This window comes from Chinchilla lanigera, unplaced genomic scaffold (assembly GCF_000276665.1).
Source record: "Chinchilla lanigera isolate Chin_1 unplaced genomic scaffold, ChiLan1.0 scaffold00052, whole genome shotgun sequence".
NCBI classification, from domain to species: domain Eukaryota; kingdom Metazoa; phylum Chordata; class Mammalia; order Rodentia; family Chinchillidae; genus Chinchilla; species Chinchilla lanigera.
In genome coordinates, this window is record NW_004955453.1 from 3,379,590 (window position 1) to 3,395,482 (window position 15,893).

Genomic DNA, 15,893 nt, shown 5'->3' on the forward strand with positions numbered 1-15,893 from the left:
CTCAAACTCGCAGTGATCCTCCTGCCTCAGCCTCCCGAGCGCTGGGATTACAGGCGTGTGCCACCACGCCCGACAGCAAACAGTTTGAAATGTTTCCAAAACAGACTAAAAGTACAAAACGCAAATAAACAAAGAGGGACAGAAAAAGCTCCTGGAGGTCACAGAGCCACGCAGCTTCAAGCTCTCTGGTTTTTTTCTCCCTCCCTCTGAAACACACAGGCAGGAAAAAGCTTGAAAATGAAGAAGAAAATCAACCTTTCCAACAAGAGGGCGCAGTCGCGCAGCCGCCACCGTCCCTGAGAAGCGCGACTGCTGAGGTCACAGCAGCCGCGGGACCAACAAACACGGCGCCTCTTGGCCAGGCTGAGCCTCCGGGCAGGGCTGGAGCCACTGCTTAGCATGCACAACACCCAAGAGGCCCCGCAGTCCCTCTGCAGCACCCCCAAATATTATTTTTTAGAAAGCTCTTAGGGAAAAAAGTTTTCAAGAATAATACAGTAAGCCAGGAGTGGTGGCACACATGTGTCATCCCAGCACTGTAGGAGGCTGAGGCAGGAGGATGACAAATTCCAGCCTAGCCCTGGTAATTTAGTGATTTATTGAAACCCACAAAAAGAAGGGCATCGCTGGGCATGGTAGTACACACCTGTAATCCCAGCACTCAGGAGGCTGAGGCAGGACGACTGCTGCAAGTTTAAGACCAGCATGGGCTACAAAGTGAGCTCAAGGCCAGCCTGGACTGCAAAGTGAGACCCTGTCCCCCCCCCAAAAAAAACAAACAAAAAAAACACAAAAAATAAAATAAAAGGAGCTGGGAATGCAGCCCGGCTTCAATCCCCAGTGTGCAACAAACAAACAAACAAACAAACGCTCTTGTTGACACCCAACAAGTCCAGGAGGGTCAGTGCCAGCTGCCCTGTGTCATCCATGAGCTCACTGTGTCCCTGGCTCCTGGTGTGGCCCAAGGCGGTTCTGTGGCTGGGTAAGGAGCCATCCCGAGCCCCAGGCCGGGCGCAGACACGGGCTCCTCCCTTCACTCCTCACTGTCCCTGGCGGTGCTGCTGAGAGGGGGCCCACATCAGGGCTCCGTCTGGGGCCCTAAGTATGGACTCCTGAGCTCCCTGAGACTTAGGTACAGGGGAACTTTCAGTGCAAGCCGGAAAGCACATGGAAACCTCTTCATGCACCATTATGTAAAAATCTATTGCTCCTCTTTGGGAGGCTGAGGCAGAAGGATTCCAAAGGCCAACCTGGGCAACTTAGTGAGACTCTGTCTCAACACTGAAAAGAGCTGGGGCGGATGGAGCTCAGCACTAGAAGTCTTCCCTAGCATGGATGAGGACCTGGGCTCTATCTGCAAAAACAAGGAATAAAACCTATTGATCTGTTTCACACATCCGGGGCCCTGAGCCAGGCACAGCTGGCTAGCGATGTGCACAGGTCTCGGGGACATCACTCACTCCCCCCATGATAGGCAGCTGGGTGAGAGAGGCCTCGAGGGACGCGTGCGGAGGACGAGAACACAGCAGCACCGTGGCCGGAGCCGCGTCCACTGAAGGCCTGGCCGCGAGATTAAAATCAGCATGGCCAGATTCACAGTCCCTAAAGGAGGAGCAGAACTTGGGGATCATGCCGTCACTGGGCCGCCCTTTCCGGATTCCCCACAGAGAGACCTGTACCGCACAGGTGGCCCATCTCCTCCCACCCACAGGACTAAGCCCAAAGAGGAGACTAAGACTGTACAATGTGGGCCAAGGTTAACGATGTCACCCACGTGCCCATGCTATGTGCCCGTTAGGCTTGTAACCTTTTTTTTTTTTTGAGACAGAATCTCTCTGTGTAGCCCAGGCTGGGTCCGAACTTACAGAGATCCTCCTGCCTCAGCCTTCTGAGTCCTGGGATTAAAAGTGTGCGTCACCATGCCCGGTTTAGACATGTAATCTTGCTGGTTCAGTATAGTTGTACCCACCTCGTGATTTTGCCAATAAAACATTCCGGAAGAGATGACCTCAGTGGGAACCCACTTGGGACCCCTCCTGTCTCTCAGGAGCTATTACTATTCCCCATCCTTATTGCTCAATAAACCTTCCCTATTTTAACTTCCTTTGACCTTTGGAATTTATTCTTCCATTTCAGGGGACATGAATCTGGCACATCTGACATCCAGCAGGTTGGGAGTTACATTTCTCCTATATCAGCAGAAACATTTCCAAAATTCTCATTATTGCTTGAAACTTACTGGGTTTTTGTTTGTTTGTTTTTGAGACAGGGTTTCACTATGTAGTCCAGGCTGGCCTCAAACTCCCAGCAATCTTCCTGCCTCAGTCCCAAGTGCTGGGATGATAGCTGTGTGCCACTGCGCCCAGCTCAAAACTTACATTTAATGATGGACAACAACTATTATGAAGTGCTCACTTCGGTGGGACATGGTACACCCTGCACCTCCAGATACCCAGCTTTGTTTTTTTTTTTTTTTTGTCTTTTTGAGACAGGGTCTCGCTATGGAGTTTAGACTGGCCTTGAGCTCACTTTGTAGCCCAGGATGGTCTTGAACTTGCAATGATCCTCCTGCCTCAGCCTCCCGAGTGCCAGGATTACAGGTATGCGCCACCATGCCCAGCATTTTTGTTTTTCTGAGACAAAGACCCTGTCTCAAAAAAGCTAAAAAAGGAAGAAAGCAAGCAGAGAGAGCCTAAGGAGAGGCTGGGGAGCCGGCTGCAGCCTTCGGCTGAGTGGCTGGAGGGAGGCAGCAAGCTGTACACGCGGAGGTACAAATTCACTACGGTGAATGTGATCACTGTGTGTATCTGAAGCGTACCAGTAACAGACATCTCCTCCTTTCAGAAATATGGCTGGAGGAGGTGACATTTATGCAGCCACCAGCAGGAAGTGAGGGGGCTTGCATGAACTGCGGGCTCAGAATATAAAACATGCTGAGGTTGTGGGTGTGGGATGCCTCCTCTGTCGCCGGCACACACTCCTACTTACTGATGCAATCGGATTCTTCCTTTCTTTTTTAATTTAAAGACAAGGTCTCCCTAGGTAGCCCAGGCTGGCCTTGAACTTGCAGCATCCTCCTGCCTCAGCCTTCCCAGTGCTGGGATCACAGGCACGGGCCACTACGCCTGGTTTTAGCAGCCATATTTTATTTTATTTTTTCTTTTTGAGACAGGATCTCGCTAGGCAGTTCAGGCTGCCCCTGAGCTCACTTTGTAGCCCAGGCTGGTCCTGAACTCATAAAGACCCTTTTGCCTCAGCCTCCCAAATGCTGGGATTACAGGCGTGCGCCACCACGCCCGGCAGTAAACATATTTTAGAAAGGAAAACGGCTGGGGACGTAGCTCAAGGTGCCGTACTTACCTGGCATGAGCGAGGAGTCCCCATCCCCGTCCCAGCGCAGGAAGGAAGGCAGGGGCGAGGGGGGACTCGTCTAGTGGGGACGCCCCAGCCCCGGAACTGGGGCTGCACAAGATGCGGGGCCCGGAAGGCCCGGCTGCCCCCAAGTCGTGCGCCGGCAGCGCTGCCCCGCCGCGCCCACGCCAGCGCCCGGACACCTGCCCCGCCCACGTTCCTGCGCGCAGCCCGGGGCCTGGCTCCGGGCCGTGGGCGCCTTCCCCCAGCAGAGGGGACTGTCCGAGGCTCAGCCTCCTGGTGCTGGGCATCTGCAGGTGAGACCCGGTCTTATTTTTTTTCTCTTTTGGTACAGGTTGCTGAATCCAGGGCCTTTGCCCTGAGCTACGTCTCCGGCACTTTTTACACTTTTATTGAGAGACAAGGTTGCGAGGAACTCAATCACTAAGTTGCCCACGCTGGGCTCGTACTTGCAATCCTCCTGCCTCAGCCTCCTGCAGTGCTGGGGCTGCAGGCATGCGCCACCATACTGGGCTTGATGAGATCATTTTTTAAGGAACTTGAAGGAGACCATCATTCAGTCTTCAAATTCTCAGACACGTTCTGCATAAAGCCAGGACAAGTCAGCCTTCCCGGTCTAACAGTGACCTGTCTGGCCCGATAGACACACGGGCACAGAGGGCTGAGGAGGAGAGGAGAGGCACCGACCCGGCTCTGCCCCTTGAGGTCTGTGTGCCTCCGAGCATGTTAGTCACCCTCTGTGAACGCGGGTCTCCTCTGCGGTGGAAATAGCGCCACTCCCAGGCCCGTGGGGACGCTTGTGATGGTCGCAGGAAGCGCTGAGGGTTCAGTGTCGTTGCCCACGCCAGCACGGGGCCCTGTTGCTCCAGGCTGGCACAGGTGGTGGCTGCAGTCCCACAGGGGGTGGAAGGAACTGGTTCCAGCCACTCTGGAGGCCGAGGCAGGAGGTAACCATGAGTTCAAGGCCAGCCTCAGCTACATAATGAAGTCCGGGTTGGACTACACAGCAAGACCTTGTCTCAAAAAGAAAAACAGAACAACCCCCCAAAATGTCAAAGTAACCAGGGCCTTAAGATGCATGCCCAGAGCTCTTGTAACCCACAAGAGGGATGGACTGATGACACCTGGGTGAAATGTTGAACCCTGTCACAGGTGTCCCTAAACCACAATTCTTACAGCTCACTTGGTAGTTCAGCACAGCAGCAAAAGAAGTTGGGGCAAGGTCAGTCCTGGAGGCATACACCTGTAATCCCAGCACTCAGGAGGCTGAGGCAGGAGGATCACCAGTTCAAGACCAGCATAGGCAATGGATATTAACTCCTTCCTCATGATTTAGTTTCCCAGGTTACGAAGCCCAGCCTCAGGCCAAACTTTGCTAAACATATTGATACCTGTTAAACCAACATTCCCAGGAGTGAAGCTTGCCTGTAAACCCGGCTATTCCAGAGGCTGAGGCAGGAGAATCTCCAAGGTCAAGGCTAGACTGGACAATTTAACAAAACTCTCTCAAATAAAATATAAAGGAGTGGGGATGTAGCTCAGTGTCAGAGCATCCCAGCTTTGATCCTGTCACTCCCCTGAAAAAAAAAATCCCAGTAAGCAAACTGGAAAATGTACCATATGACCCATGCTGCAGGCTTTTTATTTATTAGCTTTATTGGTTAGCTATAGGGAATGATCACATTCATCACAGTGAATTTGCACCTGTATGTGGTGTATCTTGATTCCTTCCCCCCAACCCCTCTCCCCTCATTTACAAAGCCTTGTTTCCATTTTACCCTTCTTGTCTCATTTTTTTCTCTTCCTTCATTTCCCTTCCCCACTCCCTAGTTCCCCTTCCCATTTGAACATTTTCTCCCTATTTTATAATATCTATTATAAGTTTGAAATTATCTTAGTCATTGTTCTTCATGCTTTTTTTTTTTTGTTTTGTTTTGAGACATGCTATGCAGTGTCTCGCAATGCAGTTCAGGTTGTTCTTGAATTCACTGTGTAGTCCAGGCTGCCCTGGGACTCCTGGCCATCCTCCTGCCTCAGCCTCCTGATACAGACGCGCGCCCTCATGCCCGGATTTTAGAGACCTGGTGCGGATGCTGAGCTGGCTGGGCGCCTCCTGCGCTCGGTGCCGAGGAGGAAGGCGGGCGAGAAGGGTCCAGGGGACTTGCAAGCGGGACCGCAGGCGGCCGCGCGACTCGTGTGTCGGGTTTCAGCTTGGGGACGCGAGCCCAGGGTAGATACGCAAACCTCCCGGGTCGGGACCGAGGGCCGGCGCGCCCCCTGGCGGCGGCAGGGAGGAATGGTCGCGCCTGGGTTGCTCACCATCAGGGGTTTTGAGGTTTGCGGGGAGATTGATGGTTCGATTCGACTCGGTTCGGTTTGGGTTTGGGTTTGAGTCTCGCTAAATTTCCCAATTTGGTCTCAAACTGGCAGTCCTTCTGCCTCAGCCTCCAGAGTGCTGGGATTACAGGCGTGCGCCACGCCCGGCTTGCGGGGGCTCTACAGCACACCTCCCGCGGCCCTCGTGCTTCCCGTGCTTTCCTGCCCGCGGCAGCCCCCGACGCTCTGCGTTGCAGACGGCGGCTGGGACAGAGCGTGCGCGACCCGGCGAGGAGAGCCGGGCAGGGCCGAGGCAGCGCCCGCTTCGGCCCCACCGCTCGGGCTGCGCCCCGACAGCGCGCTCAGAGGCTTCGCGCCTCTGCCACGGGTCACGGGTGCACCGCCGCTGGCGCCAGTGTCACGCTGGGCCCGGCCGGAGCCTCATGCTGGCGACTCAGACACACACAGGACAGAACAACTCACTCGAACCAGGCGTGGTGGCACACACCTCTATGCCCAGCTCTCAGGAGGCTGAGACAGGATGAACTACATAGTGAGAACCTGTTCCAAACAAGGGAAATCTGAAAACTCTCTACCGCGTGTGTCACTGTCGTGGCGAGGCCAGTTTATGTAGGGTGCTTTGTTCTCGGGGCTAACGGTCGTTTTGCTCCTTCCTCCTGTGTCAGGTAGTTCGCTCACTGAAAGCCAGACATTATGTAATTCTTGTTTCTGACTGCTGGGTTTCCTGGTGTAGCATCAGGGGTTCTATAGCAGGCAATTCATCCACTTGTGAGTCACTGTAAACCGCCCCCTGCCTTCTTATTGAGCTATACCCTCAATCTTTTTTTATTTTTTATTTTGTTTTGAGACAAGCTCTAATTCACTGAATTGCCCAGGTTGAACTCCAACTTGCGATCTTCCTGCCTCAGCCTTCTAGAGTGCTGGGATCACAGGTGTGTGCTCGCATGCCCAGCTATGACTTCAAGATTATAATGTTATTATAATCTGCTACTATCTTTTGTTTGGTCTTTTTGAGACAGGGTCTCACTGTACAGTTCAGGCTGGCCTTGAGCTCACTTTTAGCCCAGGCTGGTCTCGAACTCCCAACAATCCTCCTGCCTCAGCCTCCCGAATGCTGGGATTACAGGCGTGTGCCACCACACCCAGCCGCTGCTATCATATCAATGCTCAGACTGTCCCACGTTGGCTACTGGAAACTCCGTGAAGTTACCTTTTCTGACTTTAAACAGCCGCCCTGCTCTTTGCACACTTACTTCCTAATCTCTGGCACCAGACGCCTTCCAGGCTCCCCTTGCGTGGCTGCGCCCGAGCCCCGAGGTCAGCCACTGCTCCTGGGGCTCTGGGGCCCTGCCGTGGGGACCGCACGGCCGACCAAGCTCTGCGCGGTGGCTGTGGCTGCTTTGCCATGCCGTAGTGCACGTACGCATGCGCAGAAACACACTGTGCTGATGAGGCCGACCATGTCCACGTGGCTGGCTTGGGAGCCGCCCAGGGATCTGGCTAGGGACATGCACCCTGGTGGCCGTGGAGGCGCGGCCCTTGGGGACTGGCTCCGTCCCTGGCACGTACCATCCCAGGCACTGCGCCCTGTTGTGCTTCCTAGGTCCGTGAACCAAGTGTCTTCCTACACCCTGGGCCACGCAGCTCCTGCCTGGGAGCCATAGCCCGTGGGCTGAGCCCTCAGAGCCCTGAGCCGCGGTAAACCTCCGTCTTGCAAGTGCTGGGTGCCAGGCATCGTGTTCCGGGGACAGGAGCGCCGACCCACACAGGCAGACGCACACGCTGCACATTCTCCTCCGTATTCACTGTTTATGAGACGGGGCCTTGGTGCGTAGTTCTGGCGGGCCTTGAGCTCACTGTGTAGGCCAGGCTAGGCTCAAACTACTGACAGTTAACTAGTTGTAACTGGCAACCAGTAACCAGTGATGGTTAACTAGCTGTGGGTAAGTGGTAACCAGTAACTAGTTAACTGGGGGTAACTGGGGATCAGTAACTAGCTATGGTTAATGAGGCTTGGGTAATGGGTAACCAGTAATTAGTGATGGGTAACTAGTGGATAGTGACTGATAACTAGTAATGGGTGAGTAATGATTAACTAGTTGCAGCTAAGTAGCAATGGTTAACTAGTTTGGATAACTAGTAAGTAGTTGTGGTTAGCTAGCAATGGTTAACTAGTAATTGGTCGGGTTTCTAGCAGATGACGTGTGTTCTGTGAGAAAAGGTGATTTCAGTGAAACTGCTTCTAGTGTGTCTCACAGGCTAGAGCCCCGCCTGCCTGGGGAGCTGCCCACACGTGGGGGCAGGAATGGCAGGGTTAACACGTTCCCACAGGCTTGAAGCCCCGGCGGTACATCTCTAAGTGTTTTGATAAGGTCCAGGGCCTATATAAAGTTCAGAGTATTGGTTCAGGTCTCAAAATAAATTAGTTAAAAGTTCAGATTATTGGTGAAGGATTGGAACATGAACTCTTAACAGTTTGCCCGGACTGCTAACGTGACAGTGTTTCTCTAGCATAAGCCCTTGTGCGTACTTGACAAGAACTTCTTTGAAGACTTCCCTACATTCTTTATATACATGACATTGTCTAGTGTGAGTCTGATTACGGGCAGCAAAAGAAGTAGGATGCCTGAAGACTCTTCCACCCTGCCCACATGAATAGTGTTTCTCTCCAGAGTGAGTCCTTTCAGGGACCTTAAAAGAAAAAGATTTGTAAAGGATTTCCTACACTGCTTACATGCATAGTGTTTCTCTCCAGTGTAAATCCTTTCACGGACATGTAAAGAACTAGAAATGCTGAAGGCTTTCACACATTCCTTGCATTCATAGGTCTTCTCTTTGGTATATTTTCATGAACTTTAAAAGACCCACGACCATTGTTTGCAATCATAGCTGCCCCCTAGTTGGATTTTTCCATGCTTTAGAAAGAGTTTAGATGCCGGGCATGGTGCTGCATGCATGTAATCCCAGCGCTTGGGAGGCTGAGGCAGGAGGATCATTGCAAGCTTGAGGCCAGCCTGGGCTACAAAGTGAGCTCAACACCAACCTGCACTGCATAGCGAGACCCTGTCTCAAAAAAGACAAGAAAGAAAGAAAGAAAGAAAGAACGAACTTGGAAGTTTAAGTACTTTCCCACAAAATTCACATTTGTAAGGTGCATTATTCACTAGTATTTGTTTTATTATTTGATTTGATTTGATTTGATTTGTCTATTTGAGACAGGATCTCAATATGTAGTTCAGGCCGGCCTTGAGCTCACTTGGTCGCTCAGGCTGTTCTTGAACTCCCAATGATACTCCTGCGTCAGCCTTCTGAGAGCTGGGATTACAGGCATGCGCCACCACGCCCGGCTACTAATATTTATTTTAGACCTCAAAACCCCCAGATTTTCCCACATTGGCTACATTCATATGGTTTCTCTCCATTGTGAGTAGTTCCATAAAATTTAAAAAAAAACAAAAAGCAACTAAGGTTACTTAAGAATTTCCCACATTCTTTGCATTCAGAAGATTTCTCTCCACTGTGAATCCTTTCATGTTTTATAACTGCACCTGGAGATACAAAGTTTTTTCCACAAAACATATTTGTGACGCCCATTTCTGTGCACCATCGTGTGTCTTTTAACTGATGTAAGCGAAAAGGTTTTCCCACATTCTGTACATTCGTACAGCTTCTCTCTGGTGTGAGTGCCTCTATGTACTTCAGAAGAACAAGATGAACGGACGCCTTCCCACCTCCCTTACATTTTTGGGGCTTGTCTCGGGGGCGAGTCCTTTCACGTCCAGGAATGCGGTGGTAATCACTGCAGGCGTTTCCGCGATGTTTACAGCTGTACGGTTTCTCTCCATAGTCCTGATTCTCAGATTGTCTGTTCCAGCATCACTATGTGTCTATCAAGAGATGAGCAACACATCATGACTATAAAACTCAGTTTTTCAATGAAAAAGTGGGATGAAATAGCTCTACTACACAGAGCTGATATCTCAATGAACTGTGATAATGTAGTGGAGTGTCTGATACATGACAACGAATTGGCAGTATCCATAACTGCGGTTATTGTATTTTCCAGCACACATATTTCTGTTTGTTTGTATGTTTTTTGAGACAGGGTCTCACTGGGAAGTTCAGGCTGTTGTAGCACAGGCTAGTCTTGAACTATCAACGATCCTCCTGCCTCAGCTTCCCAAGTGCTGGGATTACAGGTGTGCACCACCACGCCCAGCTAGTCCACCCTTAAAACAATTTTTTTTCTAGTACTAGATATTGAACCCAGTGCCACTTTACCATTAAACTACATCCCAAGCCCATTTCTCCATCCATCCACCCATCCATCCACCCACCTATCCATCCATCCAAAAGGTTGCATGAATTGCCCACTAAGGGCTGGCCCGGAACCCGCCATCCTCCTCAGCCTCCGGAGTAGCTGGGATTACAGGTGTGCATCATCGTGGCCAGCCAGGCACTGAATTTTGACTTGCACACTCGGGTGTGTTGGGGAGTTTGGTACCTGCGGAATCATTGGGCAGTGGAAGAAGTGATTGTGCAGTCAGTCATTTTCCCCGCTGTTCAGAACCAGCTTCAGATGAGGGGTCCTGAGCCGGGCGGGAAGAGGAGCTCGGCTTCAAGGCTGTTGGAGTTAGTGTGACAGTGAGGTCACTTGGAGGGCAGGTGGGAAAAGGAGGCAGAGCCCGGGCCCTGCAGGTGACACGATGTAGTCCTGCCCATCCCTCCTCTGCGTCCCTGGGGCACCGCCGCATAAGGTCCCTGGGGTCCCCAGTGCTCAGTCCTCTAGTTCTTTCCTTGGCTAGCAGCGGAAACGCAGCAACGCGAGGAGAGACCACGAGGCGGCGCTACCGCACCCAGCTTAAAAGACCCGCGCGGTGCAGCTCCGTCCCGGCGCGAGCACAGGCTGCGAGGCGAGCGTCCTCCACCTCTACGGGGACCTCGGCTGCCCACCTGGCGGCCGCCGGCACACCCATACCCCAGGTCGTCTGGATCCTGGGAGGCACCACCGAAAAGCCACGTCCCTAAGGTGCAGGGAGCGAGGACGCCGGGGCCTCAAGCAGGCCGAGTGTGGACAGAACCCTGGGACTTTGCACTGAGCTGAGTCCCCAGCCTTTTAAAAAATTATTTTGATCCAAAACCCAAGACCACTAAAACTAATAAGATCGTTTTCAGTAAAAGGTGGTTATATTTTTAAAAAACTATCACAATTTAAGTTCAAAAATATAATGAAAAAAAAAAGGATCAACCCACAAAAGAAATACACTGGAATGAATTTGAGTAAAATGTGGAGGACCTAGGTTTAAAAACAAAATAAAAGCAAGCAACGCATATGGAGAGAAACCCACGACTTGACTGGACAGGAATATATATAGTAGATATGGAAAATAACAGGTTTCTACAAACAAGAGCTCATCAAATATCAAATAATTTAAAAATTAGTTTTGCCTGGGCATGGTGCTACACACCTGCAGTCTCATCACCCAGGAAGCTGAGGCAGGGGGATTACCATGAATTAGAGGCCGGCCTGCACTAGCTACATAGTGAGTTCAAGGTCAGCCTGAACTTCACGGCCAGACCCTGTCTCAGAAACAAATTCTGGACAAGAGGCAACCTTTCTTTTCTTTTTTTTCAGACACTGGGACTCACTATGTAAGTTCAGGCTGGCCTTGAACTCATGGCAATCCTCCTGCCTCAGCCTCCAGACAGCTGGGATTAGAGGTGCTTGCTGCAGCAAGAGGGGACAGTTATAGAAGGGAAAACACGAAGTCCCAATGAACAGGTTTGTGTGTGGTATAGTCTCAAGTGATAAGCAAGTGTAAGCACTGATACATTGTTACTGCGGTAACAAGTCTACAGGCAGCATGAGGCTTCACTCAGCAAGAGGCTAAGCGCTGACAAATGTGTAAAATGTGTTCCTACAATGACAGTGTCCTACAGAATAAGCATTTTGCCACCCTAAAAACCCCACAGCCCACCTATTCCTCTGTTCTCCCGGGTCTCTGGCAACTACTGACCACACTGTCCTCAAGGTTTTGCCCTTCCCAGAATGCTATGTTGGGCCAGGGATATAGCTCAGCGGCATAAGCACCTGCCTGGCAAGCACAAGGTCCTGAGTTCAAATTGCGGTACCAAAAAAAAAAAAAAAATTCAGAATACTATGTTGTGAGAAACCTATAATACCAAGCCCTTCAGATGGCTTTTGTTTAACATTATGTATTAATTTTTCCCTTCTTTTTTGGTGCTGGGGATTGAACCCAGGGCCTAGAGTGTGCTAGGCAAGTGGTCCATCCTGGAGCTATAACCCTCAACCTCCTCTGGGTCTTGTTATGGCTTGCTATCCCATTTCTTTTAATCTTTCTATCATATGACTTTTTTTTTTTTTTTTTTGTCTTTTTGAGACAGGGTTTCGCTATGCAGTTCAGGCTGGCCTTGAGCTCACTTTGTAGCCCAGGCTGGTCTCGAACTTACAAGGATCCTTCTGCCTCAGCCTTCCAAGCGCTGGGATTACAGGCGTGCGCCATCACGCCCAGTATGACTTGCTGTTTTTAAAAGCCCTTCATTTACAAAGGGGGAAGCGATCCTGCAGAGAGAGGAGGTACAGTGCTGGTGCTGAACATTCTGGCAGGCAGGGAAAACGGGGCGGGGCGGGGCGGGGCGTCCCGGGGACCGGAGGGCTGCAGCAGGAGGAGGGACAGTAGCCAAGGCCAAGAGAGCACCAGCTGCAGGTCCCTGAGACAGGCATGACAGGTGCAGGGTGCTGAAACCGGAGGAACTTCCCGCCCGGCTTGTCGGGATTTTGTGCCACCCCTTCCTGGCAGCTGCCTGTGCAGCATTGCTTCTCAGAAGCCAGGAGCTCAGTGCCCGGGCATGGAGCACATCCCTGGCCAAACTGGCTGGGCGGGGTTACTGCGGGTGCCAGGGCTGATGCCCCAGGGCTGACTGCCCATCCCATTAGACATCTCTGTGTCCCCAGGGAGCCCCTGGCCTCCGCCGCAGCCATCACCCGGGCACGCCAACAGGTGGGTGCCTTTCAGCCTCTGCATTCGCTCGGCGGCCTCAGGCTTTAGTGGTTCAAAGGGTCAGGAAACACTCCTTGACCCTAAAGCTGCCTCCCCAGACATGCTGGGTGGCAATCCTCCTGCTCGAGACGACTCTCCTGCCTCAGCCTCTTGAATACGTGGATTACAGGCATGTACCACACCCAGGGGCCCTTCATTCTGGACTCTAGCCACCTACATGTGCAGAACCCCAGAGCCCCCAAGGGTGGCCCTGGGAGGACAAAGCAGGCCATGGCTCCTTCTCAGGGCGGATGCTGCACCCTGTGATCCTTTGAGGCCTTCACTTCTCTGGGGTCCGTTCCTACCAGCTGGTACTTGAGGTTCCCCCACTGTTCCTGCGTGACCTGCACCTGCCAAGGTCATGTGGGTGGGGGTCCCCCCCGGCCCCACACATAGCCTTTGTGACCAGGGTCCACAGAAGTGTCCCTGATGATGGGAGGGGTCACCTTCACTCTGTGGCAGACTGGGCTCACCCAGCGGCCAGAGCTGGACCCAACAGCACCTTCCAGCTCAGTGTGACTCGGGGCAGTGGGGTGACTGGCACAGCACTGTCCCCACTGGAACAGAGCCGTTGCCTGTCAGCTGTCATCACGGCACCAGCACCTACTGCAAGGGTCTGACTGTTTCCTGTTTCAGGGCCGAGGCCGAGCCTGGGGCCTTGTGCACGATAGGTAAGTGCTCTACTACTGCGCTGCTGGAGAGCTGCAGGGTAAAGCTTTTAATTCTGAGGGTGTGACTTACGACCTACAGATCGTACACGTCTCCTATGCCAACCCCTCGGGTCTGACTGTCCCGCTCCCCCCATGTGGCGCACGGCTAGACCTAAGCCTCGGCTTTATTCAGACTCCCAGGGACGCTGCTGGAGGCTCCTCTGGTCCCTGAATGCAGTCACCTGTGACAGGCACGAGGTCTCTCCTGTCTTCCTGGTGCGGAGGCACGTGGGCAGCACCAGTTAGGGGACCCAGGGATGCAGAGGACCCGCTTCGGCGTGGGCTTCTACGACTGTGGGTCTGAGCAGGGCCCGAGTGGGCCTCGCTCCTCTGCTGACCCTGACCGCCGGTTCAGGTGGTGCCTGGCAGTTCTTCCGCTGTGACACTGCCATCTTCTTTTCCACACTCACTCACTGGTCACCAAGCCACACGTGTGGACACAAATGAGAACCACTGTTATAATTAAGTACTATTTGAGGGGAGATGCTTGAGGCTTTGAAAATACCTGATTTCTCCTTAAAAATTTCTCTTCTTGATTGAGGCAGGGTCTTGCTATACAGCCCAGGCCATTCTCAAGCTCATAGCAATCCTGCCTCAGCCTCCCAAATGCTGGGATGACAGGTGTGCACCATCACACCAGCTCTCCTTGAAGTTTTGCTGCTTTCAGCATTCGTCAGTCTTGCCTGTGACTCTGGTTAACGGGATGTTCGAATGGTGATTCTATGCTATTTGCTGTACTCCCTCTAGATTATTTGGAATTCTGGGGGGAATGGCTATCCCTTGTTCTTCATGTATTTATTTACTCAATAATTACATTAGTATGGATTCATGGATACTTATTGTCATTATTTTGTGCTCCAACTGTTTTGGTGTTGGCTACTGGGAACTCTAAGCAAGGTACTATGTCTTCTCTTTGTGGCATAAGGCAGATATGAACCCAGGACCTCTGCGATGACCCACATACCCAGGCTTTTTAAAATTGAGTCTCACTAAATTGCCAAGTTGCCCAGGTTGGACTTGAACTTGTGATCCTCCTGTCTTACCGTCTCAAGCACCTGTGATTACAGGTATGTGCCTCCAAGCCTTGTTTTTGGACTTTTGAGACAGGGTCTAACTGTAGCCCAAGCCAGTCTAACTTACTATGCAGCCCAGGCTGGCCTTAAACCCATGATCCTCCTGTCTCAGCCTCCTGAGTGCTGCTAATACAGGTGTGAGCCACCACAGTGGCTCAGGTTTCCTCTCTCCTAATTATCTCATGCAGTTTTTGTTGGAAGTTCATTTGACCCTTGTCTTTAGGTGACCTTCTGCCATCACATATTCTGCTCAGATGGGGTTATGGCCAAGCTAGAAGAGTCAACGTGGCCCAGGCTGACACACGACCGTTGGGCCTTAACACTCCTTTTCAGAAGATGGTGAGAATCTCACAATGGTTTGCAGCTTGCTAAGGGGAAAGAGTTGCTTTCCTGGTGGTCTGGAAGCGCCCTGTGCAGACAGCGTGGCGGATGAGGACTGTAGCAATCACCAAGTCTTGTCTCCCGCTCCACCCCACTGTTTTGTTTTGAGACAAGGTGTCACTATGTGGTCCACACTGGCCTTGCCAGGATGGCCTCCAACTCACAGCGATCCTCTTGTCTCAGTCTTCAGAGTGCTGGGATTACAGGCATGTACTACCATACCCTGCTAGGTCTGAAATGCTGATCCTCCTGCTTCAGCCTCCCAGAATGCTGGAGTCACAGGTGAGGGCTACACAGATTAGATTGTAAGTGCCCTTCCGAAAGGCTTGTTTCTACCCCGTGGGGCTGTCTGTGGATATCTTCAGTGGGTGTGGCCTGGTGGAAGTTAAGGTCATGGTAAGCGGCCCCTTGAAGCAGACACTGGGACCCCAGCTCTTCCTCTTGGTTCCCTTTGCTCGCTGGTGCCAGGAGTTAAGCAGAAGGCTCCATCACACACCTTTCTCTCACATGCCACCTTACAGAGGCTCAAGACACAGGGCCAACTGTCCTCGACCTGGACCTCCTGAGACAAACCTTTCCTCTTTCTACTTCCCCAGGAATTTGTGACAGTAGCAAGAAGCACCAGGGCTCGTGTCCCTTGCTATCTCTGGTGGGTGCTGGCCATTAGCTGGCCTCAGCAAAGCTACTTAATGTAAGCAATCCAAGCTGAGGCCAGGAGGCTTTTCACCTCAAATCCTTTGAACTTGCTTCTATCCCAATATTCTAACCACAGGTAAGTTGAACTAATGACAATATTTTGATATCTATCTGACTTATAGTGATGATTAATGCCAATTTGAAAATAGTTTCTAAGAAATCCTCGCCCATGTACTCTACAGCACCGTGTGAATTAACTCAGGTCCTCTGCCGTGCACTGGGCCAGACCCCGCCCTGCCCCACGAGCTGACACGGCTGCAGCC